This window comes from Sminthopsis crassicaudata, chromosome 3 (assembly GCF_048593235.1).
Source record: "Sminthopsis crassicaudata isolate SCR6 chromosome 3, ASM4859323v1, whole genome shotgun sequence".
In the NCBI taxonomy this organism is placed as follows: domain Eukaryota; kingdom Metazoa; phylum Chordata; class Mammalia; order Dasyuromorphia; family Dasyuridae; genus Sminthopsis; species Sminthopsis crassicaudata.
The window spans coordinates 438,780,029-438,806,263 of NC_133619.1; the positions used below are offsets into that span (position 1 = coordinate 438,780,029).

Sequence of the window (26,235 nt, forward strand, 5' to 3'; positions counted from 1 at the left end):
TGCCTCTCCAAACCAGCTGGTACTACTACAGCCTACATGAATGCAAATTATTAATGCTTTATGGAAGATAAAATACAAAAGGATCCTTGTTAGACCTCTGCCTTGCAGTAAAGTTCTTCCCTGTAGTCAGATAGGACTAAATGCTAAAATAGTTTAGCATTAATCATTTATAAAGTGCCCTTCTTAAAAAATAATGTGGGAAACTATGCATCATATTAAACCAAAAAGTTTCCACTATTCCGGGCTGAGTGCCCAGAGGTTATTACATGAAGACACTCTCAAGCACTCACACTCACAACCCCACAAGTAGGCAAGAACAGTTATTGGCAAGAATAAGAAATTGTACTTGCTGATAGCTTGATGCAGTGTAGGTTAGATGAAGACTAAGTCTTCAGGGATTTTCATAAAGAAATAATATCAGTAAAAGGAAGAATATAATCTAATAAATGTTTCTGCCATTTTCATAATATCATAGTGTGATTATGAGAAACCTACAAAAGGATATGACCATACTATATCATATCTTTGCAGGAAATTTTGTGGGTTTGGAACGGACAAATTTCTTTATTTTCCATAAAGAAAACACCTTTCCAGAGTCAGATGAATAAGGAGACAAATTAGCTTTTTTTAAGGAAAAAAAAGTAGATTTATGGCTAGTTACCCAGCTTTTAGAATACCAGCTTTTTTATTCAATGAGGGAAAACTGACGCTTTTTGTGGTATGCATGTTAGACACCCATTCTATTATGTGTGTAGGCAGGACAGAGACTTTGTTACTGGGAGGGAAATGGGACAAAGGTCGCTAGTTCCACCCAGTCCCTTTCAGTCTTGCTCCCACGGTGAGATCTACACGGACCGTGACAGGCATGATAGGAGCTGAAAAGAATTTTCCAACCCCCAAGTGAGTCTAAGGTCAGTGAATGGCAAGTGGAATAGAAACAGATTGTATTTTAAAATAGACAACTTAAAAAAAAAATGTATGTGTGTGTGTGTGTGTGTGTGTGTGTGTGTGTGTGTGTGTGTGTGTGTGTGTGTGTGTATAAGCTTAACTACTTACTGGCTTTTCTGGCTAGTGGCTAGGTGTGGTTGACTGGGGTCTCTGACATAAAAGAACTGAAGCAGCCCCTAGAAATATGAGCTAAAAGGGTTGCTAGTGCTCCACCTAGAGGGGAAAGACAGAAAGGGCGGATGGAATTGAGAAGTCCCAGAGATAGGGAGCCGAGGGTGGCAAGGGTGAAGGCATCCAGTAGTGGGCAGCAGAGAGCAACTCAATGAAGCTGTCTGGTGGCGCAGCTTACCCAGTGACCCGACGATACTGGCTCCATCATGGAGTAAGCAGTGCCATTGAAAGGATGACTTGCCGTGACTATGTGTCTAGTCCCTGCATGTGCTCCCTTTCTCACTAGGAAGGTGTGTGTGATGATGTATATATCAGTGAGGGGGAGGGGAGTAAGAATCCATCTTGTCTTATTTTTCTCTGCTGGTTTATGAAATGCCTTTTGCTTAGAACCAAGCTGTCCTTTGATTGATTGGTAAGAGAAACATTGCTGGGCTGTAAAGGTGGTTTTGAGCGGATGTTGATTTAAAATGTAATTTATATATCTGGCAGCCCACATCAAGGGGCTACTTATGAATCTCTTTAAGGTGTTACATTGTTGCCCAAGTAACCAAGATGATTCTTCCTTCCATCTATGGGAGACTTTTTTTTTTTCTTTTTCTTTTATGGCTGAGGCAATTGGAGTTAAGTGACTTGCCCAGGGTGACACAGTTAAGAAACATTTGAGGTCAGATTTGAACTAAGGTCCTCCTGACGTCACAGCTGTGCACTAACCACTGCCCAGAGACAACATCTTACAATGCCAAGAGCAAAGGGTGCTGCTCTGGAATAGAAAGGACCTAGATTCCAATACTACCTCTGCTGCCTTCTATCTGTGTGGCCTTGGGAAAAACACCCAACCTCTCCGAGATTTATTTTCTCATCCTTTAAAATAGAGGGTTGGAATAGATGGCCTTGAGGCTCCTTTGTAGAATATCTCTGCAATATATTTTATGGATTTGGAATGGGCAGATTTCTTTATTTTTTTTCAAAGAAAACAACTTTCCAGAAAGATAGTATGAATAAGAAGATAACTTAAGGTTTTTTTTTTTTTTTTTTTTTTTTTTAGCCAGGCACATGAACTAACTTTTTAGAATACCAGCTTTTGAAAAAATTTCAGTGAGGAAACAGACACGTTAGAGGTAAGATCTTATGTGATGGTTTATAATAATAAAAATAGCTAGCATTTATATAACATATAATATGTGCCTGGAACTGTGCTGATGAGTTATCATGTGATTCTCACAACATCCCTGGGAAGTAGGTGCTGTTATTATCCCCATTTAATAGTTGAGGAAACTGAGGCAGAGATTAAGTGACTTGTCTAAGGTCACACATCTAGTAAATGTTTGAGGTTGGAACTCAGATTTTCCTAATGCTAGACCCAGAACTCTATCCACTGTTCCACCTAGTTGCCTCTAATCTACTTCAACTATTCAAAACATATGAATGTGTATGCATGTATGTATATATGTTCTTAACACTGGGAGGTGATTATTTTTTTAAGTATGATGCAAATTTATACTGAACTTTCATGTTTGATATTCCATTATTCTGTAGAGTTGACCAACCTATGGTGAAAAGTTCACAAATAATGGTTTGTAAAATACTCTCTACATAGAAGCAGAGAGTGTTCAGATAGATGCTAGATTGATAGATAGATGCTAAATAGATAATAGATGTTAGATAGAATGTAGATAGATGGACAGATGCATTTTAGATAGGTAATAGGTAAATAGGTGAATACATATAATATTTGTTAAATACTTTAAAAAGACTATTATGCAAAGTGCTGGGAATACAAATACAAGCAAACAACAACAAATACATCTCTACCTTCAAGGTGTTTATAATCTAATGAGAAAGACAATTCATAAAAAGAAACTAGAAATCAGGAGTAGTATGGAGCATGGTGGTAGCTGTATGGGATGAGGTGGAAAAGTCTAAAAAGTCAGGAGCAAAAGAGTGAGTATGAATGTCCAGAGCTCTTCTGAAATGATAGTTCAGGGCAATAATTCACCAGTCACCATAGAGGAGGAAGCATCTTGAAGATGAGAAGATTGTGGACACAGACGTGGAAGAGATTGGAGACTCAGGATTAGAACAGAGAGAAAAAGACATTTGGAGAGACTGGGCTTTTCGTGAAATAGTGAAATTATCTTGCCCAGGAACTTTACTTTGTAGATGAGGAAAATAAATCACAGAAATCTTGACCATGCTCCCCTAATATTTGCCTTGCATTTATTTACCAATTTTGTGATTATATCATAGAAGTACACTCATGCCCTTTTCTTAGTGTCAGTCTATATAAGAAGATGTTGGTTTAATTCACATCATTTCTAACACATTAATGAATCTGCTAATAATGTTAATATAATTTACTGTTTTAGAAATGAATTTTAAAAATAGCATTTTTGCCTACTTCTACCTTTCTTTTTAATCTATCTGCTACAAGTTACATTTTATAAGTAGCATGTGGGACAATCTCATCTTACATATGGTTCTCTTAGGATATCTTCTCTAGGTTCAAGGTGCTTTATCTGTCTATATTTTCTCACTATTAGAATATGTTTATTTTTTTCAGTCAGTCAGTGGATACAAATGGTTCAAAGCTATAACACTTAATGACACAACATACTAAAAAGTAGGAATAGAACACCCCTACCCATAGTCAGAAACTTGACTCAAACTTTTCCACAAATAAACCAATCTTTAGTTTTGGAAGCACACAGAGAAGAAGTGTATAGCTAGGGCATACAGCTGGAAAGGCACCTAAAAACTTCAAGGCTGCTTGTATCTTTTGTAATTGCATTATGTTGCTCTTTCTGAGTTTATACCCTGAAGAGAATAACTCTCTGCAGGTCAGCATATGAGCAACAAGTCCCTGCTGTTCTCTGCTCTGCATCATATCTTTGTTGCTCCTCAATTGAGTGTTGACACTTTTGCTGTCTGACAACCACCTCAGCTCCAGTTGGCTAGAGTTTGATGATTAGAACCTTCTTCTCTAGGGGGCAGGCTTTAAATTCTACTTAGACTATATCTAGCTCACAAAAAAAAGCCAGATAGAGTGGTTCTCTGGATAAGATTAAGTTGTTCTCTGCCAGTTCTGCTAGAAGTCTTCATCTTGGTGGATTAGGCATTCCCCTAACTCACTGATGTTACTTTCAACATGGTTTACTAGATTGTGGTCACTGCTTGTTCTACAGCTTCTTGGACCCATGGGTGAGAATTGAGTGATAAGAGGAGAGCAGTCCCCAAAAGGTCTCATAAAGTCAACACAACAGAGATACTGATCCTCCTTTAACACCCCATAAACCCCAACTAAATGCTAGAGACACAAAGAAGCAAAAGGTAATACCCACCCTCAAGGAACTCACAGTGTAATAGGGGAGAGAACATGTAAAAAGAAGCTGAAAAGGGTCAGTCAGGGAAGTAGGGTTCCCATCAGCTGGGGCAGGATGAAGCCCTGTAATCAAGTGGTAAATGGTGTCCACCCTGGTTTCCTCTCCTTAGATGGAGGCTCCTGGAGGAGCTCTCTTGGATGCTTACCCTCTACACTTTCCAACTAGAGGGAGGGAGGAGCCCCAGGATCAGAGGAACTGATGAGGGGTGAATTTTACGGTTGGTATCATTTTTACAAGATGATGAGTTTCTGGAAATCATGAAGTCCACGAGAGTGGTCAAATGGAAAATGAGGCAGTTGGATCACATGAGGTCCAATATTCCTTCTCAATGTTATCTGAATCTCCTTATCTGTTTATTATTAACTAAGTACTTCTTTTACACATAATTTTATATATGCCAATTGCTAATTCTAAAACTATCATTTTTTTTCTTGGCTTGTTTTGTCTTAAAAATTTCTAGTTGTCAAACAGGACTTTAGTGGTGTTACTCCTAGGCTTTGGATATTCAGTTCATTAGAAGATTAGTCATAGGAGTAGTTACCTTTGGTCTTTCATATTTTTATAGAATCAGCAATTTTAGAATTTAGAAGAAGAGATTTTCTAGATCCTCAAGTTTGACCTCATTTTATAGATGAAAAAACTAAAGACTAAAAACCAGAACAAAAGCCCAGGAGTGAGGATTCTTGTCTCCTTCATTAGAAAGGAGGCTCCTTGAAGGCAAGAACTGTTTTTGTTATTTCTAGGGGATGAAGTCCTTTCTTTGTCCCTCTAGTATTTTGCACAGCACCTGGCACATACTGAGCCAAACCAAATGTTTGGTGATTAGCTGCCTTTGTATATCAATTTTCTGCAATGGAGTCTCTGCTCTCTCTCTCTATGCCAATAACCATATTCCAAAAACTTTTTTATTGAGAAGAATCTAAGGATATTTTGTTCCATCTTTAGGATGAGGTACAGATTTCCTTCAGAAAAGTGAGTAGGATGATACTTAAAGAACAATTCCAACAAGGCAAATTGGGGTACTGAAAAATCCTTACATAAGAATATTCTTTGGGTTCATACAATTTTCCTGTTATTGTGGATTAGATATAGAATGATAGCATGCTGTGTTTGGAGTTAGGAAAACCTGGTTTCAGGTCTTGATATTGCTCCATTTTAGTTGGGTGACCACTAGCAAATCATTTAATTTTTCAGTTCCCCAGATAACTTTCTAAGACTTTAAACCATAGAGAGTTATAGGCTTGCATTAGTAAAGAGAGTTTCTAATATTGAGAATTCCTTATACTTATTGCAAGCCCAAACCTCCCCCTTCTTTGCCCCAAGAAAAGTTAAATTTTCATTTATACTTTTATCCCTCATCTCTCTTATTTGTTTTTCCCCTAAAATAGCTTGAAACTGCTGGAGCTCAGTAATACTGCCTCTCTCCCTGAAAGGACCGACTTTTAGCTCCATTCTTGCTGATATGTTTCTATGGGTTGAGGTACAAGCAACAAAGATCTTCCTGAATGACTTTGTTTCTTCATGAATCAGCTTGTCCTTTTCTTCATCTCCCTTTCAACATTGTTTACCTTCTTGAAACTAGGGTCTGCCTGAAAAAAAATCAAGAAAAAGGAAGCTATGAAAGAAAAAGCAAAAGTCCTAACAAAAAGTTGGCCTTTTCTTGGTTGACATTTTATGAATTTTTTTTTTTTTTTGCAAAAGGAAAAAAAAAAAAGACCTAACTAGTCCTATAGGAGAAAGTGCTTTGCCAGCGCATCTCTTTGTCTAGTTTCTCTGCCTTGCTGACATGTGCACTCCCTGATGAACTATGAGAGCAGGAAAGGCCTTTAAGACAGCATCAGATCTGTGTTCCTCTTCCTCTTCTTTTCTCCTATTACAGTTTCATAAATTAGAATATGGGAGTTCTAGAGAAGTGGGGTGAGGCTACAAAATTAGTGGTAGAGATAAGACTCTAACCTAGAGGTCCTGATTCCCAATCGATTACATGTTTCATGTGATCACTCTTTTTGTTTCCTATTATATAGCTTCTGAGTCCTATGGCATTGATCTATCCATTCATTTCTCCATCCAGGTATCTATTCCCCAAAGTACATACAGATATAAAACAGATATACAGATACATATAATATACACATATACACATATATGGGAGAGAGGGAGATAGAGGGATGGAAACAGAGATAGACATAAAGAGAGCTAAAAAGACACACCGAGAAGGAGAGAGAGAGAGACAGAGACACACAAATGTACACAGAGAAAGGAAGAAAGAGAGACAGAGAAAGAGAGAGAGAAATAAGAAAAAGAAGAAGAGGAGAAGAAAAAGAGAAAGTCAGAGAAGAGAAGAGAAGGCTTGAATCAAAATGTTGAGAAGCAGCAGAATTGTATAGTCATACTATACAGCTTAGGTTGGGAAGCAAAGGCAGTACTATGGGCCATATGATTTTTGGGGGCTAAACTCACTTTTCATGGACCCATTGACTATTGTTAAATGGACCCTTGAAAATTAAAACCTGAGATTTTCTGGGTAAATAGCAATTCTCTGCTCATCACCCCCACCATCTTTTACCATCATCCCCACATGAAGAAATGAGATTAAATAACTTCAAAGTGGATTAGCTCAAAAGCAGGTCACTATAAAGTAAGAATATTGTAAAGATAGATTTGAAAGCTGCCCTGATCACTCAGACCATCTGGAGAAGATTCAGGCCTATGATTTACTACATAAACAGATCAAAATTAATGGAGAGGATTGTTCAGAGAAGGGGAAGTATGTTGTTGGATGTAGTCCTGTCCTTGCTTGCTGATTTTCCTCGCATAATTAATTAATTCAGGAACCGGCTGATTGACTAATTGTATACCCTTAATTTTATAGCTGGCATTGCTGATGAGATGATGTATGTGGAATTACTGTAAGCAATAAGTTGCATTGCTTTTGATTCTGATTCATTCTAATGATACATGTTCTTGTTTTAGTGGGTTTGAGCTAAATCATTACATTAGTGGAACTGCCTTGATAGATTGCTATAAACATTTCCCTTTCACTAATTGCCTTGATTTAGTCCAATTCTTAAAAAAAAAAAAAAAAAAAAGCACAAAATGACCCTCTTGTTAGTTTTTTTTTTTTGAGGATTAAAAAAATCATGTACAGATTATGCAAATGTGTTCACCAGCCCCAAAAGACCTAATGCTCAAACCCACAGAAATGGAATTTAAAAGTTAAACCATAGCAATGGTTTCATAGCATATATAGAAAGAAGCCAGGACACTAACCTTTCATTATTTCACTCATTCCCTATTTGCTCATTCCCTAGCACAAAGTAAGGATTATTTTTCTTCTTAGAGGGCCAAAGAATAACAATAATCAGATATTCTCTAGAAGAGCTTGCACCACTAAAAAAAAAAAAATCAATCTTACCGTTAAGACTCAAATTTAACATTTTGCTAAGACTTGTTTCCTAAGCATCATATCCCTAAGAGGTCTGCAAATAATAAAATTAATAAAATGTTTTAAGCATTTACCAAGTTTTAAGTCTTTTTACTTTTAACTTAATACATGTAAACATGATGAATGATGTCTGCTTACAAATTATTTTTCCTCAAAACCATCATTTCTGAATAAAGTTAGACTAATGAAAGGATTGTAATTCACTTTTTAAGGTAGAGGAATTGATTGGGAATTATTGGGGAGCACATGATTCCTGTTCTGTTCGAAGCTTTTTTTTTTTTTTTTTGTTCTTCCTCACTCTTGAACAGAGGCTATTGTGAGCTCTACTTCATTCTTATCATATTAAAAAAAATTCTTAGTGTTTTTTCCCCCTGGCTATTTTCCTCCAGGATTGATTTGGGACAAAACTGTAAAGCAGACAAAGCTTGTATTTGGTGCTTCTAGTCTCCTCCCGTCTTTAGTACTTTCTTATATTTAGGAAAAAGGAAATCAGTAATTTTTATCCTAGTTCTAATTAATTATATCTACATATGATTTTAGTCTAGAAAATCTTGCTCCTTAATGTAACTATCTCAGTTTCAGTGTCTTCCTTGACTTCCAATTCATACTCTTCATATAAAATATGTTGTCAAGCCTTGCTATTTCTACCTTTGAAATATCTCTTACATAGGTTTCCTCTCCCCTCTATTCTAATTCTGTCACAGGCCCTTAAATTTTTCCCTCTTTCAATCCATCCTCCATTCAACTGCCAAAGTGGTCTTCCTATATCACAGTCTTCCTTCTTCAGTGGGTTCCTATTACTTCCAGGATCTCATTTAAAATCTTTTGCTTGACTTGTAAGACTTTTATAATTTGGCTCCTTCTAACCTTTCTTGCACTAAGTCCTTCTTCATGATCTATTGAGAAAAATTATTATTAATTAATTTAAATGTATTAATTATTTTTACTTTATTAATTGAGTATTAATTATTATTATTATTTTTTTTTGAGGCTGGGGTTAAGTGACTTGCCCAGGGTCACACAGCTAGGAAGTTTTAAGTGTCTGAGACCAGATTTGAACTTGGGTCCTCCTGAATCCAAGGCTGGTGCTCTATCCACTGCGCCACCTAGCTGCCCCAGTATTAATTATTAAAAACAAATTATTTCAGGAGGTCAAAAGTTTCCCCTTTTCCCTAAATTCCTCATTTAAAAAACTCATTCTCCTTTTTTGGACCCTATCCAACCTTACAAGGAATCTCTAAGGTGAATTCCACTCAATCAGGCTTGGGTGGAGATAGATTCTTTATCCAGATTGCCCAAGGCTGGTGGTGATCTGGGCATTGGGATAGTCTCTCTGTGACACGATGTCACTCTCAGCTCTTCATTGTAATATTCATTTTTCATTAAGTGTTAAACAATCAAAATTGATTGCCACCAATAGGAAACTCCTCTTCCAAAAGCATATAAGCTATGAACCCACCACCATGAAGGTCTTTGGCAATTGAAAACACCACTGACTTTTTGTTAAAACACCAGCATTACTAATAAAATGATTAATCGCCCAGAAATTATGTCTCTCAAACTTTTGAAATGTCCTCTCTGCTATTTCTTTAATATGACACGATTTCTTAACTGTATGCATTTAAACTGGTTGTTCTCCAACCTGGATTGTTCTCCCTTCTCAATGCAGCCTCCTGACTTCTCTGCCTTCCTTTAGGATTTAGTTCAAACCCTACCTTCTTCAACAGGTTCTTCACACTCTGATCCTTCTTTTCCTCCCTTCACTTGTCCTTCCCTTTGTTTAGCCTCTCATTTAAAATGAGAGAAATTAATATTATACTAACAAAATATTAGTTTATGATCTATTCTTTTCTTTCTGTTTCTGTTTCTGTTAAGACTTAACTTATGAAAAGGTCAGTTGGTCTCAGAAGGGCATGATTGAGTGATATGATTATTTCTAGCCCGCAAGGCCCATGCTTGTTAAGTAGGTTGGTGGGGACCTCACCTAACTTGGAAACTGATTTCTATTTAGAGTATAAGCAGAACCAGTTTGGACAAGCCCTTACCTTGGCAGAAGGAACTCTTGTTCTTGATGCCCTGCATTACAGTTAAGGGCAACCCAGATCATGGAAGAGAAAACTAGCTAAAGAGTTCTGAATGGAAATGGCTTTCCCTGCGCAGATGCCTTAAAGCTGCTAAATCTCAAGATCAAGCCATGTTCTTAGCAGGAAGAGCTGAGATCTTTAGCCTATCTCTCGTACTACCAATCAGGATCAAGTTTCACTTGTGAGAGGAGATCCCTGTCAGAAGATGCATTTAGGGCATTTCAGAGCTTCTCAGTGTATTTGGTTACTGAGAGAAACTACTAATCATTAAGTTATTGATTATTAGCTACCCTAATTAACAAGCTGATTACTAATTACCTGAAAACTCAATCTCTTGGGTTTTATTTATAACAGTTGTATATATTTTTAATATACACAGTTGGTTGCATGTTGTCTCTACCATCCAAATGTGAGTTCCTGGAGGACACAGCCTGTGTTTTTGCCTTTCCTTCTATCCCTAATGTCTAGCATTTAGTGCCCAGTAGGTAATAAGTGCTTAATAAAGGCTTGTTAATTGATTGACTTTACTAATGAGACACCTGAGCTCCAGAGAGTAGAATGAGAATCTAAAGATCCAGACTCCCAGTGCTTTTTTCTTCATTGATTTCAGTTCATGTTTATGTCTCTCAGGCTTTTTGCATTTAAAAAATTATTTCAAGTTGTAGAATTATAGCTATTGTCTTCTGTTAAAAGAATTTAAGATATTGGGGAACAGATAGGGAAGGTTGTTGCTGTTTGGAGAAGCAGAGAATTCCTTTTGCTAGTTTTTGAAACTATGCTTTATAAGTAGCATTTTGTTATTGCCCTTGTCATGTCTGTCTTTAGTCATTGGGTTTTCTTGGAAAGGACACTCAAGTGGTTTCCCATTTCTTTCCAATGGATTAAAGCAAATAGAAATTATATGACTTGCTCAAGATCCAACAGCCAGTGAGTGACTGAGGCCAGATTTGAACTTAGGTTTTCCACTGAGTCACCTAGCTGCCTTCTCTAAGAAACATACTCTTCCCATTCTTCTCTTTCCTGGAAGTGGTAAAGGCAGGTGGGTAGTGAAATGGATAGAAATGATTTGGAGGCATGAGGACTTGAGTTCAAATCATGTCTCAGATACTATTTTAGGGCAAGTTCTTTGTTTGTTTTGACCTGGAGTTTCTTTATTAAAATAACAGTAATAATAATGATACCTACCATTTACATAGTAGTTTTTTAAATCTAAAAATATAGCTTTCATTTTCCCAAATACATGCAGAGATAGTTCCCAACATTCACCTTTGCAAAACTTTGCATTCCAAATTTTTCTCTTTCTCTCTCCATCACCCCCTTTTATAGACAGTATGCAATTCAAAATAGATTAAACATGTGCAGTTCTTCTAAACATATTTCCATATTTGTTATGTTACACAAGAAAAATCAGATTGAAAGGGGGGAACATGAGAAAGAAAAAAAAAAACCCAAGCAAACACTAATTTGATCTACATTCAATCTCCATAGTTCTCTTTCTGAATGCAGATACCTCTTTCCACCACAAGTCTATTGGAATTGCCTTGAATAATCTGACTGAGCAAGTTCTTTAATCTTTGTCTTATTTTCTTCATCTATAAAATAGGAATAATGAGTTGTTGTAAGGGTTGTTGTAAGGGTCAATTGAGATATTATATAGAAAAAACTTTGTAAAACACAATGCCCTAAAATGCTAATTATCACAATAATTTATGTAAAAAGAGTCAGAGGGATAGAGACATGGTCAGTTTTGGTTTTCTTTTTTCTTTCTTTTTTTCCCTATCTCAAGCCCTAATTCTAAAACGATAGGTTTATATTGTAATTGTTTTTCCATCTGCTCATTTTGGGCAGAGAGGAAACTAACCAATAGAATAGCATTGGTATAGCTGTTTTAACATATGCCAAAGTATTTGAGGATTGGTTGAAAACCCCTATACTATCACTCTCTGGATATAGTGGATATAGTTAGTGATTCCCAAAGTCACCTGACAAACAAGATTTAAACAAATGGATAAATCAGCTTGGGAATAGGCATCTTAACTTGTGACTAGGTTGCCAAGCTACTCTTTGAAAACATCTTACATGACTGTTGAAGCAAGAGTGCTAAATTAGAAAAATGCAAATGGTGTCTGAAGTGTTGACAGCAGAGAGATGGGCAGTTGCCAGTCATCAGCACATTTTCTAAAGCCCCAAATTATACTTGCTGTAAAATAAATTCTGGGCAGGGGGCAGAGAGAAGAAGATTGTGGATATTATGGATAAGATTCTATCATTCCACCTCCATCCTTTTGGAAACAAATATAAGTTCTGGAGAAATGAAAAAAAAATTAATGACCAAATGTGTGTTGTGGAAACAATACTGAAAATTCAGTGCACAATCCATCTTTGGTAGGCTAAGAATTAGAATAAGTTGTATTCTGTTCCTCACCATCCCCACTTCCTTCTATTGTATTTACCACATTGGATTTGAGAGAAAACTATTATTTAATCTGAAGCAATAGTTTTCAAATTCTTCAACTCAACTTCATGCCTACCAAAAAGAACAGAAAGGTGCTAGACTGTAGGTATAGACAGAATGAGCCATACAGTGTCAGATCCAATATATTGCTTTGTTATAATTATTTAAATGTACTTTGTTACAAAGGAAGATTCTATTCTGGGAAAATCATTTTGCAATAACAAGAAGGTCTTTGTTTTTGTAGCTTTTTCTATATGTTTTACCAGCTCCTAGCCCTAGGGTCTAGAACACATTATATGCTTAATGAATATTTGTAAAAATTGAAACAAATTCCATGAAGACCTATTGCTCATTCTGATTTTCCCATCTTTCTTTTATTTTTAAATTTATTTTAAACATTTTTAAATTCAAATTTAAAATTTTCTCTTTTCTTCCAACCCATTTCCTATTCATTCAGAAAGTAATAGGATATCAATTATACATGTGAAATCATGCAACACATATTTCCACATTATCCACGTTGCAAAAGAAAAACACATATAAGAAAAATAAAGTGAAAAAATTATATGCCAGTCTGTCCTCAGAGTTCATTAGGTCTCTTTCCAGCAGTGTAGAGTATTTTTTGTCATGAGTCCTTTGGAACTGACAAGATGTTTTTTTTTTTTTTTAAAGAGCAGCAATAAAACAATTTATTTTAAAGGAATGGATGGTGAGGTGGAACACATTGCATTTCTTTTATGCCTCCTGCCTGCTTTTCTTTCCTTCTGTTGCCAGCTCTTATTTCTTCACTGAAAGAGGATCCCCAATGACCCAACTCTAAGACTTTTCTTAGTTTCAGAAAGCTAACCAACATGTAGACTTGCACTTAAATTAGGGCCTCTTGCAAAGAACTGCTTCAATTACCTTGTAAGCAACTGATTGAATAGATTCTCAACCAGAGATCTTTAAAAATTCAATGGCATTTTCAGTTAGTTATTTTGAGGATTTCCTTTTCAGTATTCTGTGTCCTAGATCTCAGCAGTTGGCTTCTCCTTCCTCTCTCCCCATCAGTCATTTGGAAATAGCTACAAAGGTTCATGCCAGACGTGAGTATGGGGGTGTTATGATGAATTCAACTGCACTTTGGTTGAGACACTTTCTGGGGTGGCTATTCAAATTAAAATCATTCAGGATGCTCTGCAACATAAGGAGAAAAAAAAACAGTAGAAAGAAATGAGGGAGATTAGAGCAAGGCTGTCACATTAGAAATGCTAGAATTACAGAATCACAAGAGTTTTGGAGTAGAAAGGGACATCGATAACCAAATTACACCCACACCTGAAAAAGAATTGTCTTTCTATAATATCTGATAAGTGATCATCCAATTTTTGCTATTCCTTCTACTTCTGTATAACATTAATTGCTGTGTTTACTGATCCTAAGCCTAAAGTGGCATCTTTCCATTGCTCCAGACTCTGTTCTCTGGGGTCAAATAAGACAAGTTTAATCTCTTTTCCATATGGTGACCCTTGAAATTCTGGTGTGCATGACAAGCCATTACAGAATTTTCTCCATTTTTCTATCACAAACCTTTGTAGGAAGGAATTCTTCTCTCCCTAGGTCCCCATCATTTCCACTCCAACAACCATTTCTTATCTGTTAGTGAAAATCAGATCTAGTATAGAATTTCCAGCCATTTGATTTCTCCATCTTTTGAAGGAGAAAATTAACATTAAGGCAAGTCAAGAAGCTATCAGTTGCTCTGCTTTTGGCAGAGAGAAGGTTCCAGCAGATTTCTATGTAGCCTTTATAAAGACATAAAATCTTAGCATCTTCTCATACTAGTAAATAGAGTACTTACTTTTTTGGCTCATGGCTGGCTATATTTTCTTCCTCAAGATTCTAGGGGTATTTTTTATCTTATGAGCATGAACTATAATTGTGGTATCTATTTTTCAATATCAATGGCCAAAACCACTTAATATCTTCTCAATATCATTCATACCAAAATTAGCATCTCAATATCAGCCCAAGCAATTAACATTGTGACAAATGATTATTTCTCTCTTGTATTAATAACTAATTATTCAATAAGAACCAAAGTTTTTCCCCTTTTCTGCTTGATCATCTAGAAATCAATCAGTGTAGAAAATTCTTCTCAAAGATTTACCCAGGCCAAGATCTAATTAGAGAGCAAAAGAAATTCTAAGTTTAGGCTAATAGGCACATTCCTGTTCCTTGTGTTTATTCAGACAGGTCTGGGAAAATGTTTATACTCCCTTTTGTCAGGCAGGTGGCATAGTGTAACATATATTTTCTTTTCAATTGTTAACCAATGAGAGTGATTGCCACTCTCAGGGATACCTACTCTTTTGAGAGCATATAAACTGTGACCCCACCATCATGAGGGGTTATTGGTTTAAGAAAGAGAATTGGTCAAATGACCATTCTTTTATGAATTGTTGGCATTATTAATAAAATGATTAAATTCTCCAGAAATTATGTCTCAAACTTTTTAAGTGTCACAATACCAATTCATTTTTATAAATGGATAGAGAAGATATGACATGAACTACCATCTCCAAGACAGGGGCAAACTCTTCCCTATATCTCCTCAGTCCCTGGGGAAAATCGGCTCAAACTCAACATATCTGCTATAAATATTTTCCCCACCATGTTCAGCTCTGAATGTGGCATAAGTTATGGATGACATAATAAGCAGTGCTGATAAACTACTTGGATAGGTCAAATAGGTTGCTCAGGGTTTTGGTTCTTATTGAGGTGATCTGCCTGCAAAATCTGGCATAGATTCTCATTCCAGGAGCCCAAGCTTTCAAAACTCACAAGATCAAAGTCTGTGTCTCTTTTATCTGTACTATATCTTTACTTAAGACAAGAAAAATAGATATAACAGGGCCAGGAACAATAGTATGGCATTGGGTTTATGACTTCAAGCCTATAGAATGGAGAGCACCCTTTTGCCTCCTCACTCAAATGCAACCAGAAAGGAAAGAGAACAATAATAAGTCATTGGGACATTTTGGGTGTGTGTAAAAATGTGCATTGTTCAGTTGTAGCTCACTCACAGAACACCAGAACGTAGTTCAGAGAGAGGCAAGTGAAGAATGGTATCAAGCTAACCATGATCATCAGTGCTGGGCTCTTATTGGTGAAGTTTTTCCCTTCCCCCTTATGTCTGGATACTTCAAGTCTATTGTGCTTCCCCTCTTCTCTGCCCTCTGTAGTCTTTCCTGGATTTATTTACATGAATATTTCTTCTTAATATATAATGCTATTTTGGCTTCTCCCGTGTACTTTATTTCTTTTGAAAAAGGAAAATCATCATAGAGCTATGCTCCATCAAGTCTAAATTTTAAAATCTAAAGGTCAAATTGCCTCCTTGTATTAGGATTTGTAGTTTGTTTTGTTTGCTATATATGCTTTGTGCATTTTTTATATAAGCCTCTGAGACTGTAGTTTTTATTGCCTTCTTTGCTGGTACTACCCCCTAGCTTGCTGGATATACTACTGGGAGTTTGCATAGATAGATACAGATACAGATAGTTTGGGGACAGATATATCTATATCTGTGTCTATAGATATCTATATAGATAGATATGAATATAGATATATGTATATAGAGATAGATAGTTTGGGGGTAGCTAGGTAGTGTAGAGCACTAGGCTTTGAACCAGACTCATCTTCCTGAATTTAAATGTGGCTTCATTCACTTGCTAGCTGTGTGTCCCTGGGCAAGTTACTCAACTTTATCTCAGTTTCTTCATTTATAAAAATGAGCTGGAGAAGGAAATAGCAAAACATTCCAATTTTTTTTTGTCATGAAAACCCCAAATGGGGTCACAAAGAGTAAAACACAACTGAGTAACAATTACAACAAATTTTTCTCTCTCTCTCCCTTTCTTCTAAATTTAAAATTTTTGATTAGATTTATAAATACTACTGACACCTATATTCTTATCATCCCTATTCTATTCTAGGCCAAAAGTTTGCCACTCTTATATTTAAAGCCATGGTCCAGAAATACAAAACACATTCTCATATACTGTCTTTTGAGCCAATTGTACTCTTCCCAAGTCTGCCCTTGCTTACTGAATCTCTTGCCTTTGATGGGTAATAATGATAAAAATGACACTTTTTCTCCTAAGTTTTTCAGTTCTGTGCCCAAGGACCTCATTTAATCCTTACCACAACTCTGTGAGGAAGGTACGCAGGTATCATCTCTCTTTTAGAAAAGAAATTTAGGCTCAGAGCAGTTAAGTGACCCACACGTAGTCATGACACTATTAAGTGTCTCAAGTGGGATTCAGGTTCCAATTTCATCAAGATTTCAGCAATGCTTTTGAAGAGTCTCTTACATTTATGGATGAGATGGAAAGAAGTGAGCTAGGTGATTGTACAGTTCAAATTCAGAACTAGTTGAATAAGTGGAATCCAAGAATAGTCTTTGACAAATTAATATAAACTGGAAAAGAGGTCTCTCTCTCAGAATGTCTTAGTATGTTGTCCTTGGCCTTGTACCATTCATCATTTTAATCAGTGACTCAGGAGAAGGCATAGATAATATACTTGTCAAATTTGTAGATAGGAGGAAAGAGAGAGCTAATATACTGAGAGATAGGGAAGCTGAAAAGAATCTAATAGGTTAAAATAACAGACTAGATCCAATTAAATGAAATGTAAAGGAGATAAATATACAGTCATATACTTGGATTAAAAAACTCACAACTGCATCAACATTTTACAGGGTAGTGTATAGTGAGGCAATTGTTGAAAAAAAAAAAGCTAAAAGTTTTGGTGAAATACAAGGTCAATATGAGCCAATATTGTGAAATGGCAGACCAAAAAAAAAATCAGTGTAACATCAGCTACATCAATGGAATCACAGTGACAATGGGCCCACTATTCTCTGCCCTGTAGTATTTTGTTCCATTCTATGTGCTTCATTTTAAGATATTGACAAGTTAGAGACAATCCTTCTGAGAGTGAACAGGATGGTAAAATGTCTTGACATCATACTAAATGAAGACTGATTAAAGAATATTTTAAGGATTGGGAATATTTAGCTTAGAAAAGAGATTTTGCAGAGACATAATAATTGCATTAAAGGATTTGAAATCTTTTTTAGAAAAGGAATTAGATTTGTCCTGCTTGGGCCTTGGAAGAGGAAGGGTAAGAAATTAGGATAAATGAGTAGAAATTGTGTAGAGAAAGCCTGAGGACTGAGATTAAGTAAATGCTTTTTAATAATTTGAGTTGGCTTCAGTTCTCCCTCACTAGATATATTCCAAAAAGTGGTGAATGGTCACTTGTTGGGGGAATGTTACAATATGGATTTTTATAGAGATAATAATAGTTTCTGAGATCCATTCACCTGTGATACTCATACTATTTCATTCATAACTATATTCTCCCATTAATCCTCTAAAAGTTTAACTCAGTATATTAGCTGTATGTATTTTATGTGTTTTTAATAAAAGATGGGCATCAGTGCTGCATTCAAGATTTCTGTTTTCTGTCACCTCTCTGAGTACCAGACTAGCTGACCAATGCTATAATCTAGAAATTGAGATTTTTTTTCATTTAGTTTTGCCTCTCTGGACTGTTAGGCTGAGTGTTATGGATATGGATCTCTTTGAACAGACCTTGTTTTGTTATGAGTCTGGATGCAATTGGCATAATATAATCTTCAAATAAGGGCATCTGGAGTACCTCACTATCTAAAGAGACCTTTAACAAAACATTTTCCATAGCAATGGGGAAGACTGTTGGCAAGAATATAACTGCCTATTTTATGCCTCACTTTTTATCAGTGATTATAAACGTAGCCACATTCATTAAGAAGTCTTATATGATCTGAACATATGCATGAGGAACTTCTCATCAGACCATCAGAAAGATTCATAACACAGAAATAGTTAAGGAAACTTCCTTTGGAACTATGTTTTGCCTTACCAAATCTATTTTTTCCAGATTATTGGAGGAAATTGGGGACAATGAATGGTAATCATGATAGAATCTTGAGTCCTAAACACTTTTCAGTCAGTCATATGATCATATAAATCTGATCCATCATAGAGTATTTTTTTTGAAAGACTATTTTCTCCTCTTATTTCCATGAAAACTTATCCATGGTACAATGAACATGGAAATTGTTCTTATATAAGGAGATAAATATACAGTCATATACTTGGATTTTGGAGATTTATGGAGATTATTTTAAAAATCAAACCATTGCCCTTTTTTGGGGGGGGGGGAAGGTCTTTAAATTATCAGTGATTTCTTCTCTTCTTTTGGTACTTTCCCTTCCCTGAGCTATCTTGTAAAGGGTTTGACCCTTCAGCACTATGTTTTCCAATATGGACACTTGATAAAAGTGAGCACTTGATCTGGTCCCTATCACTTTTCTTCATTTCTTCCTAAATGATATTTCGACTTCTGTATATAGAACTTTGAGGAATAAAAATGTCAAGTCTAAATGTGATGGCTCTTTGGTTACTGATGATAAAAATAGAGCATTATAGAAACATTAAAAATTGTTCCATTTTATATCTATTGTTATGTTCTTGACAATTTCATCTCTAAGTGTTCTAATATGGCTCAAGTCTCATGTTATACTTTCATTAGATTTGTTTTCACTTTCATTGTTTTTGGTTGTCTTATAAGTTGATACTACTCATAACCTTCTACCGTTATTTTCTATAGTGTTATATAAATGAGGCTATATTTTAAATCACTTTTACCTTTATCTACCAAGTCTTTCCATTTGGCAATAAGTAAAGATAAGTATTCATTGATTCAGGCATTTTCTGGATTGTTGGCCCATTTGTTGTGAAGATGTATTTTTGTTTTGTTTGGAGCTCAGATTTCTTTCATGAGGAAAATTTACAGTAAAGAAACCTTCTATAATGTAGAGGAGCAACTCCTTTAGAACTGATAATTAGAGAGTTGCCAAATATATTGAGAAATAGAATGATTAGCTGTGGGCACATAGTGGACATTGCATGTGGAACCTAAATAGAGTTCTTCTAAACTCCAAGTATGTCCTCTTGGAATAGGACATACTTAGAGTTTAGAAGAACTGCCTTTTTGGAGACCATTTTACATCAGCAAAACTTTTACAGGAAACACCAAAATTAAAGTCAACACATTTGTCTTTTTCTACTTCCCCCATATGGAAAAAATATCTGTATCAGTTGCAAAATATTATTCTAAGAGATAAATTTCAAAGCATTTATAAAAATTCCAAAGAATGGGCAAAATCACATGCTGTATTATTGCCTCTAAAAGACAATGAAGACAAGAATGACTTATCAACGTATGCCTTATTTCTCATTTCTATAAATTATTATTGAGAATGGTTTATATAACAATTGATAGTATACTTGATGAAAGTATGAGGAAAAAATCAACATTCTAAAGATTTCTACAGCACAGAGCCATACAACTTGCTAAGAAGTATGAAGATTACAAGATTCAATTCAACAAGAATTTATTAAATAACTATTGTGTGCTTCCTATAGTCCTAAATGGTTGGATTACAAAGACTTTAAAACATCATCCCTAAACTTTAAGATTTCCATGCCCAAAGATGCACATGATAATTATAAATGCTCAAGAGAATAAGTTATATCACAAGAGTATAGCTTGTAGAGAACTTGTGTCCTAGATTATTTGAAGATTTAAATAATTACTATTTTAACAAATTAACGATATATAATATCCAATGTAATTTAGATGAATAAAAAGCATTTATTAAGTATTTGCTATATGCAAAGCAAAGTGCTAAGTACCAAAGATGCAAATACAAAAGTGAGCATAGTTCCAGCTCTTGAGGAGCATGCATTTGAATGAGGGAGACAACACATATAGTTTTCTTTCAGTTACAACTCAGAAGATCCCATGGTTCTTAGGGTATAGCAACAAAGCAATTGTTAATGCATCTTCTTTAATTTCATTTCCTTTGATGAACTCATACCCGTTTCTGGTGTAGTACTATTTGACCATGCCAATGACTTTGGTGTGAGGACTTTCTCTTCTGCTTTTCCAGACCCTTCTCCACAGGAATTGTTCCCTAAAGTGATATCTATCTGCAGGTCCAGGCTAGAAGCAGACAGATGGTCTGGAGTTGGGGGAGGGGAGTCACTGCTATTCCCAGGGCTCCTAGCTGTAACAGGTCCAGAATTGAACAGGAATTATTAACCTCCTTGATGGCATCTTCAAGTTTAAAAGCTTCAGGGCTCTTACTGCCCTGCTTTAAAGCATTGGGTAGAATTCTGGGTTTTTTTATTATTAGAAAATGGAATCTGCATCAAGGATAAAAGGAACCATTATTACAGTCTGTATGATGGATAACCAATAAGTCAGATACAGTTGTGTCCAGAATGACCAAACCAAATACTTGACAATGCTTTGCTATGACAAGACAGTTCAACTTGTAAAGTTATTCAGATCACACAGTCCAAGCAGAAAAGACATGGTTGTTTACCTTTGCCCTCCAAGGCAGTGCAGGGTTCTCTGAGAGCTAGCTGTCAGCAATAATTAAGACCAAGAGCAACATAGCCTATATCTATACCTGCAAGATTTATAAATAATGTAATGCAGCTGTGTCTTGGAGAAGGGCTTTTTTTGTGGGAGGGGGAGAAGATGGGGAGACAGGCTAGTTCTGATCTACATTTATTTCTACCTTTAAAGGAAAAGCTAACTGGGTCTTCAAGGTATACATATTTCTAGTACCTTCCAAACTTAGCAGTTTGCTTTGGACTCCTTTTAAGTCAGTTAAAGCACATCACACATTGCAATATATCTTCTACTGGTATACAGTAGATTTTTTTGGTATACAGCCTGATTTTTATTTTTTAGGAAAATTCAGACTTGGGCTGTTAAGCCCAATTGTAATAGCTACAGCCAGTTCCCTAAAGAGAGGACAGAAGATCTAAAGAGCAGTTAATTATTATCTTCATCGTTATTATTTGGAATGCATATACTTAAAAGATGCTTATGGATATATTTGAACAAATAGGGCACTCCCTCACTTCAAATAAAACACAAGACCTTTGAACATCTTCTGAATTCCTAGGATAGACACTGACCTCTCAGCTTGCCTTCTTGGAATCAATAAGGTTCCCATTTCATCTTGCTCTGATTCCAGTCTCTCTTTTTCCTGCCCCCCCCCCAATGCAGATTCTGTTCCTGCAAGTTGATACAGGTGCAAGAACTGGGGACCCAGGCAGGAGAGTTGGCCATTTGTGGGCTAGTTTGACCACAGGTGGATGCAATTAGTCACTTTGCCCCTTGTAAGAAGGAATCCCATGGCTGCTGATTTCTGAAAATAGCCACCTGCCAGCTGCAAGCAGTTGAAAATGCAGTTGTTGCCACCTGCAAATAACTGCAAAAGCTTGTTTGGGAAAAGGGCAGCTGGTTGACTATTTGGCCTTCAGTTTCTGAACATACATAGATTTAATTTCATTAGACAATTGTTTATTAGGTGCCTTTTATGTGAAGTACTCTGGACTTGGTCTGGGGATAGCAAGAGGAAATGAAACAGAGTGCTAGGCCTTTAGGTGCTATCCTCTTAGTGTCTGCAAAAAGAGAAAAAGACAACTAATTATAATTCAAGTTATAAGGAGACCAAAAGAAAGGTCTAAAATGAGGGGCATCAGAAATAGAAAAGGGAAAGATAACATAGCTCAGAAGGATCAGGGAAAGTTTCAGAGATGAAATAGATTATGGCCTGGGATTTGAAATAAAGATTTCAACAATTGGAAGAAGGAAAACCATTCTATTTTGAAAGGTTACTGTATAGACTTGTGTTAAAGTTATCTATATTTTATTTCCTCCATTAAATTATAAAGTATTTGGGGTCAGGGACTATTTTGCCGTTTATTTTCTTCCCAGGGCCCAATGCCCAACATGTGATCAGTGATTCATGGATGATTGTTGGTGAACTAAGAAGTAAAGGCACACAGGCTGGAAAAGCCAAAAAAAAAATACCCTGAGATAGAAGTAGCAAAGAGTCCATTTTAATTAGAAGACAATTAATTCATAAGAGGGCACAGGATCATCTTCCAATCTGAGCACATTCCCTGACCTTCTCTTTTGCTTGAATTTGTCTTCCTCCTCAGAGCTACCTCCACCTCCTGGTTTCCCTGATTTCCTTTAAATCTCAGAGAATGTCTCATCTTCTATAAGAGACCTTTCCTACTGGGATGGGAAAAAAGAAATTAGTGTCTTCCCCATGCTGATTTTCAATTTATCCTGTATATGCCTTGTTTGTACATAGCTGTTTGCATGTGATCTGCTCTAATAAACTGTGAACTCTGAGAAGAGGGACTATCTTTTGCCTTTTTTTGTAACCCAAGAGCTAAAGCACAGTATCTGGCATATAGTAGGCACTTAATAAATGCTTGTTGACTTGACTTGATAAAGACAGAAGTTACTGCCACATGGCTGCTGGGTCCCCTGTGTAAATGTCTAGGTTTTACCTACTAATGGCTAGCCTTTGGAAATTTAAAATTGACTCTAAAAATCGTTCTCTTTTTAGAGAGTTGGTGCAGCTAGCTGGTGCAGTGGATAGAGTGCTAGCCCTGAAGTCAGGAGGACTTGAGTTCTAATGTGACCTCAGGAACTCCTGACTGTGTGATCCTGGGTAAGTCACAACCCCAGTTGCCTCAGGAGAAAAAAAAAAAAAGCTTTCTCATTTCTATTCAGTTCTACTTTGCAGTACCCATGCTTAGCATTCAAACAATTACAATTATACAATTACAGTTATCCCTTCCAAATCATGACTTTCCCCATTGTGATTCTGAAATATTGTAGGACAGCATAAGAAATTAAATCGGAATTTTTTTGGAAGTTTTATAGAAACCTCAGATTATATGTGAAAGCCAGAAGGTAACAATAGAAAAAATTTAGAAATTCAGAAATGCATAAAATATATGTATAGTATTATATAATATCAAAATATTTTCTTTTAATACCATAATCATGTCCAAGTTTTACAACAAATGCCCATACATAATACGGTAAACACTCCATAAAAGAAAAGGAAAAACTTCTTCACTGGCACAAAGGGAGGGTCAAAAAATTTTATATGGATTTTTTAGATAGTGGAGGGCACTATGTGGAAGGGATAACTATTTTTCTTGGATAAGTCTATCTCAACTGTTCTTCTAGAGTTGATCCCTGTGATGGTGGATGGGGTACAAAGGACTTGGTTGAGTTTGAATTTGGGAGCATAGCACTCACTTCTGTCTTCCTGAATAAGAGCATGCTACTGACCTTTCTACTTTCTACTCTAACTGCTCCTTTCTACATGAGAGTTTCCCTAGGGGGTGTTAATGGGGAACCAAGTTTTGAGGGCCATTTACCTTTTGTCCACATTAGTGACTTGTTAGGATTAAGGGATTAAAAGGTAGAAAGACTCAATGTTAACCCTTTTGGTGTAAAGGGTATTCTGAGCTCAAGTGGAAGTTTTATCCACAAGATTTCTTAATTTCCAACTACATATTTAGGATAAATTAGAGGTATATGCAGGATTTGGGATGGGAGGAAAGAAATATATCAATGCTTTAAAGTAGACCAATACCAGAGAAAAGAAATTCCAAAGTCTTAACTGGCAGGCATGCTTTTTAACTAACCTGGGGGGATTTAAGCGGATACCAAGGCATGGAAACACTGCTTTTTGCATATCATTTTCTCATTCACAAAATTAAGTAATTACATCCTGGGGGAAAAAAGCTTCAGCATTGAATCTACAGCCTGCAGTCGATGTCACTACAGGTAGCAGATTGAGTTTAACAAGCCATATGGATTGTAATTGTCTAAGTATGATTAATTCATAATGTTTGTTCATTTTATGCTTTTTATTATGGTTTGTTATTATTTCACTTAATTACAGCATCAGTCCCCTTTTTTTAGGTTCTTATGAGAGCCCTCTGGGATTTTTCACCTTTCCAAGATACTACCAAATGACATCTTCATATTTCTGGACCTGGTCCCTGAATTGTTTCCACTGTTAGAAGTTCCAGGAGAAGGCGACCCGAAGTTGGAACAGATGGTGTGTCAGACCATTGCAAAACTCTGCTCCAAGGCTGAGGAAAACTTTATGTTAAAGGTGGAAATAATGGCTTTCTGCTTAGTTTGTTGTAAATTATAATGGGGTGATTGAAGGCCATAATGATCAGTGTTGTTGGATGCCTCTGGCTTTCAACATCTGGCTAATGCCCTAACTAGCTAAAAGCGTTTAGCCTTGGCAATATGGGTGTGCTGCCTAGCTCTTTTGTTTTAAGTAGATTGTGTTTCATGCTAGTGGCTGGGTAAGCTTTAAAAAAAAAACTATTAGAAGAATTTAACAAGTTTATGTTAAGGCCTAACACCACCCTGGGTATTTGGTGAAAACAGGGTCCTTTTCCTGTTTTTATGGAACAATGCCTGTTGGCTCTAGCTGTCAGGGCTAAAACCTTAGGATTTTTATTGCATCTTAGCTCAAGATTTGAAATTAATTTTTTAAGCCCTGTTTAGCCTCACTGACACAAATCCAAATCACTAACAAGTACAAGTTAAATTTAGTAAAACTGGCTTCTGTCCAGAAAGGGGGTTCGAGCCTGACTTAGTAAGAAGATACATTTGGAGAGAAACTTGCTTGCGATTGGGAACATAGCAGATGGAGGGGCTCACATGAGAAAGTATGTTTTTAAGTGGTAGCAATGGAGCAGAATACGGTTCTAGGCTCAAGAGACCAATCATTTAACAAAATGCCCATGAATCACTAATTCTGGGCGACCAGAGCTTCCCCAAGCAATTGCTATTGGAAAGATGAATAAGAGAATGAAGAGAAGCAGAAATTCTGAAACATAAATATTTTTCAGACAATTTTATGTTTCCAAAGATTAGCCATTACTAGGTAAACTGGAAGGAACAATTACTGTCCTGTAAAATCATCTTGGAAAGACCTATTTGATCATCCTGGATGCCTAGGACCATCATAACTTTAGCAGTACTTGATTCCAACTGCTCCTTTCTTTCTTCCCCTTCTCCAGGATGGCATGGAAGGAACAGTGTAACATAGATTTTTCCCAGAGTAATATCTCACCTCTTAATGAGGAGGGAACTGGGAAAGAAACATTTGATTCTTCAATTTTCTGGAGCTGAGACCAATAATATTTTACTCCAACAAGATCTGGGCCTGGCAGAAGTGCAGACTGAAACATTATGAGGCAGGGTTGCTACCTTCTGGAAGGAACTGGCCTAGTTGTAGTTTCATCTAGTCTCTCTAATAGCATAATATGGTGGTTTGGTAAGTACCAAAGAAACATGGAGCTGATTATCTTAGTTAAAACTAAGGCCAAGGAGTAATAAAAATAATAATGAAATATAATTATTTAGTGCTCAAAAGTTTTAAAACTATTTTATATTTAATATTAAGTCATTTAATTCTCTTGACAATACTATAAGAAAAATTCTAAAAGTTAGTGGTTTTTATAGGATATTTGAGATATTTTGCATTTTCTATGTAAGTTTGAGTGTATCTGTGAAATTTGAGACTTAAGGATTTTCTGTGGTGAAGGAAATGAGCATATATTTTCTCTTATATTTGTATTGTAATTAGACTGTGAGATGGTACAATGGATATTAGCTGTGTGATCCTGGGTAAGTCACTTGCTCCAGGATCCTCATCTGCAAAGAAGAGATAATAATAGCATCTTCCTCCTAGGGTTGTGGTGAGTATCACATGATTTAATATTTATAAAGTAC

At 36.1% G+C, this 26,235-nt stretch overlaps 1 long non-coding RNA gene across 2 annotated transcripts; it reads left to right on the top strand.

Moving 5' to 3' along the window:
* Positions 1–848: 848 nt before the first annotated feature.
* Positions 849–25,788, top strand: LOC141559653 (uncharacterized). Of its 2 annotated transcripts, XR_012487514.1 has the most exons (4): positions 876–911; positions 2,165–2,237; positions 23,024–23,128; positions 24,400–25,788. It is a non-coding gene; the product is annotated as an uncharacterized LOC141559653 (long non-coding RNA). The 2 variants fall into 2 exon arrangements; XR_012487515.1 differs by lacking the exon at positions 23,024–23,128 and having other exon boundaries at positions 849–911.
* Positions 25,789–26,235: the final 447 nt, after the last annotated feature.